Source organism: Pituophis catenifer, unplaced genomic scaffold (genome assembly GCF_029215685.1).
Source record: "Pituophis catenifer annectens isolate HBS135680 unplaced genomic scaffold, rPitCat1.0.hap2 SCAF_5, whole genome shotgun sequence".
Classification (NCBI taxonomy): Eukaryota; Metazoa; Chordata; class Lepidosauria; order Squamata; family Colubridae; genus Pituophis; species Pituophis catenifer.
In genome coordinates this window covers 77,599,565-77,604,564 of record NW_027256885.1, presented here as the reverse complement: position 1 = coordinate 77,604,564, position 5,000 = coordinate 77,599,565, and positions in this window count along the sequence as shown.

Sequence of the window (5,000 nt, the reverse complement as noted above, 5' to 3'; positions counted from 1 at the left end):
TATCTATCTATCTATCTATCTATCTATCTACATGCCGACAGCACCTGTCTGCCTACCTGCCTGCCTGTCTCTCTGTCAGTCTCTCATCTATGTATATAATTATCTATCTATCTACTTTCATCTATCTATCTGTCTATCTATCTATCTATCTATCTATCTATCTATCTATCTATCTATCTATCATCTTTCTCTCTATCTACGAAACCACAGTATCTGCCTCTCTGTCTGTCTGTCTGTCTCACACACACACACTATCTATCTATCTATCTATCTATCTATCTATCTATCTATCTATCTATCTGCAATTGCCTCTCTGTCTCTCTTTCTGTCTATCCATCAAACCATCCATCCATCCATCCATCCATCCATCCATCTATCTATCTATCATATATCTATCTTTCTATCTATCTATCTTCTCTCTCACACACACACACTATCTATCTATCTATCTATCTATCTATCTATCTATCTATCTATCTATCTGCAATTGCCTCTCTGTCTCTCTTTCTGTCTATCCATCAAACCATCCATCCATCCATCCATCCATCCATCCATCCATCCATCCATCCATCCATCCATCTATCTATCTATCTATCTATCTATCTATCTATCTATCTATCTATCTATCTATCTACATGCCGACAGCACCTGTCTGCCTACCTGCCTGCCTGCCTCTCTGTCAGTCTCTCATCTGTGTATATAATTATCTATCTATCTACTTTCAACTATCTATCTGTCTGTCTATCTGTCTGTCTATCTATCTATCTATCTATCTATCTATCTATCTATCTATCTATCTATCTATCTATCTATCTACATGCCGACAGCACCTGTCTGCCTACCTGCCTGCCTGCCTCTCTGTCAGTCTCTCATCTATGTATATAATTATCTATCTATCTGTTAGGTTTAGCTTGCAGCTTACTCCTAACTTGTTGGTCAGGCAATATCTGTTTCTTTAAGAAACAACTGAGCCATGTAATCAGGGTTTGCTGAACCCTGTAATTAGGCTACAGTGCATAAATAAGCAGCACAGAGAAGCGTTCGTTCTTCCTGGTTCTTCCGGATTGATACCTGATTGTATCCTGTTGCTTACTGAGTCTATTATATGGTACTGTATACCAATAGTTACTAAAGTCTGTTTGCTTTGGTAAGGGAAGATACTTACTGGACTGATATTACTGTTTATGACCTTGGACTGTTTTACTTACACCGAGACTGTTATCTATAAAGTATTATTCTCACACGAGCTGGACGTTTATCTCCTTCCCTGTGTGTTTCTGCTCTGCTCGTTGCACAAGCAACAAATACTTTTTACACACACCCTAACATTGGTTATGGGCCCAGAACGTTCCAGGGCTCTTTAATTTGTTTTTGTGGAAGTGAGAAGTGCAGGCAGTGGGTGTAGTAGTCAAGATGATGGCTTTTGAGCAAGGTACAAGTTATTCTACCATAACCCGGTTGGATGGAACAAACTATGTTACCTGGTCCACAAAATGCTGTCTACTTTTGCGAAAAGAAGGACTGTGGGACATGGTTAATAATCCACCGGACATAACTGCACTGAATGCTGATGACGAAGAAGATGCCAAAAAGATAGCGAAGTTTCACAGGGACAACGAGCGTGCTTTATGCATCATTGGCCTGACACTGGGAGACCAGCAACTTGTCCATTTCCGGGGCAAAGAGTCTGCTGCGAGGTGCTGGACAAAGCTAAAGAAGCTCTACGTTCGTGACTCTGTGGGTGTCCATATCTACTTGACACGGAAACTATTTCGCTTACATCTTCAGAAAGGAGGAGACATGATGGCTCACCTGGACTCCATGACGGGGCTTTTCCAGGAGCTACATGAGAAAGACCTTGTGTTTACTGAACTGCAGCAAGTTTATATTATTCTTTCATCGTTGGATGACAGTTATGACTCTTTTGTTTCATCATTAGAAGTATTGTCTAGAGATGAACTAACATTGGCCAGTATAACTGGTAGGTTACTGGATGAGGCCAAACGTAGGCAAGAACGAGACCAGTTAAGGATGCAACAGCAACCAAAAGTGGAAGCTGTATATGAGAATGTTAATATTGTGAAACGCTGTTATGCATGTGGGGCTAAGGGGCACATTGCAAAATATTGTAATAATAAGAAAGTATCTGCTAGAAACTCTGCTAAACCCAGGAAAGGGTGTAATTTAGCAACCAGTTCATCTAATAATATAAAAGATGATTGGTGGGTGATTGATAGTGGTGCCTCTCAATCCATAACAAAAAACAGAAAACTGTTTCTAAATATGAAGAAAAGTACTAAAAAGGTCAAATTAGCTAATGGCTGGAATGTGACTGTAGCTGGGGAGGGACTTGTTCAATGTTCTATTAGTAAGCACCCTTTACCCATGCTTTATATCCCTAGTTTGAAATATAACCTTTTATCTGTAAAGTCATTACTACATTCTGGGTTTACAGTAACTTTTAAAAACAACAAATGTTTGCTGGAATGTGAAGGCACTGTAGTTACTGCAGAATTAGAAAACGACTTATTTGTCATTAGGGATAAGTCATTACTGTTAGTTCAGTCAAAAGCTAAATTTGGAAATGTAAAGCCGCATGATGAATGCATACATTTATTACATAGAAGACTTGGTCATCTGAATTTCAGGTTGTTGAATTTGACTGTTAAGCAGTCTAATGGCATAAAATTAAGGGCTTGCAGCAAATACCTGAACTGTAATACTTGTAACCAGCATAAAAGTAAAGTTACACCTGCAAACCGCTGCAATGGGTTTAAAACAACTAAGCCTTTGGAGGTAGTCTTTTTAGACTTAATAGGGCCAAAGAAACCCAGTTTAGGGGGAGCATGCTATATTTTGAGTATAGTTGATCACTTTACCAGATATGGTTTTTGCTACCTTATGAAGTCCAAAAGTGATACGTTCCAATGTATCACAAATTGGCTTCGTTTTGTTGAAAGGAAGCAGAGGTTTAAGGTGAAATGCATTGTTACTGACAATGGAACTGAGTTTACTAACCATCAGTTGGCTAAGTTTTTGAAGGATGCTGGGATACAGCATAAACGTTCTGCCCCTTTTCGGCCAGAACATAATGCATATATTGAACGAAGAGGCCAGACCCTACAAGCTATGACTAGGACTATGCTGGCTGATGCTTGTTTACCTGATAAATTGTGGGGAGAAGCAATATTATGTGCCAATCATATTTTAAATAATGTGGTGCACTCCTCTACAGGAAAAATACCTTTTACTTTATGGCACGGCAGGAAGCCTGATTTAAGTTATATTCATACTTTTGGTGCACCAGCCTGGGTGCATATACCAGTTAGTCAGAGAAGGAAGGACCAACAGAGAGCAAAGAGAATGATTTTTGTTGGCTATGAGGCTAACCATAGGTCCTATAGGTTCTGGGAAACAGGAACAACAAAAGTTTTGTGTAGCGCTAGTGCTAAATTCCTAGAACATGAAGGCTGGGACAGGTTAGAAAAAGCAGACTATGGTTTTACAGATGTAGATGTTAAGATGGACCATATTCCTGATGATGATAGTTCATCTGAGATGGATGATAAACCATCTATTAAGGTTGAAGAACAGGAACAGGAATCAGGGTTAGGGGAGGATGAACCCAATATACCTGATGTTAATCCTGTTATGCCTAGACGATCTTCCAGGGACCGGCATCCACCAGATCGCTATAAAGCCACAGTGGTTTGCCAAGTAGATATTGAACCATCCAGTTATCATGATATAAAATTATATCCAGAAAAAGAGCAAAAAGCCTGGCAAGAGGCAATGGATAGAGAAATTGATTCATTGAAGAGGCTTGGTGTCTATGAAGTTGTAAGAATACCACCAAATGAGAAACCTATAGGCTGTAGGTGGGTCTATAAGGTAAAGAAAAGTGTAGATGGGGTAGTAACCCATAAAGCTCGGCTTGTTGCACAAGGGTTCTCACAGACAGATAGAGACTATGATGAGGTTTTTGCTCCAAGTTTACGAGCGAGCACTTTGAGAACGATGCTTGTTTGGGCAGCTAGAAATAAATGCTCTATTACTCATTTAGATGTCGAAACAGCTTACTTGAACGCTCCGTTAAGGCATACAATATATATGAAGAAACCTCCTGGTTATGATACACAGGATAGAACTGAGTGTTGGAGGCTACAAAAAAGCCTATATGGTTTAAGGCAATCAGGTTACGAGTGGAACCAATGTATAGTGCAGGAATTGCATAACATTGGGTTCTATGAGGGCGTAGCAGATAAATGTCTGTTTAAAAAAGAACAGGATGGATGTGTTTCATTCTTGTTACTCTTTACAGACGACATTGCCATAATTACCAGAACTGACGCTGAGGCCAGAGAGATTATCGGTCAGTTGCAAACAAAATTTAAACTTAGAAATCTAGGACATATACGGCATTATCTAGGGCTGGATATCCTGAAAACATCTAGAGGATTTAAAATATCACAGTCTAATAAGATCTGCAAATTGTTGACAAAATATGGGATGGAATTATGTAAACCTGCCAAGACTCCTATGGCACAGGAATTCCAGCAGGATAGTTTGCAGAGTCCACATTTCAGTAAAGAACTGTATCAATCATTAATAGGCAGTTTGTCGTATTTGAGCAACTGGACACGGCCTGATATAGCTTTTAGTGTTAATCAACTAGCACAATATAGTTCAGAGCCTACTGATAGGCATTGGCAGGCTGCTAAACGTGTTCTTAGGTATCTTAAAAGAACATTGCATTTTGCTATGTATTTAGAACCTAATGCCAGTATGGTATTAAAGGCATATGCTGATGCCAATTTTGCCAGAAAATCTACGTCTGGAATAGCAATCATGTTGGATAACTGCCTGATTGGATGGAAATCAATTCGCCAGAAACACATAAGTTTGTCTACCATGGAAGCGGAGTTTTCTTGTCTATCACTTACATGTACTGAACTGATTTATTATAAACAGTTGATGGAAGATATTGGATTCAAAATGGA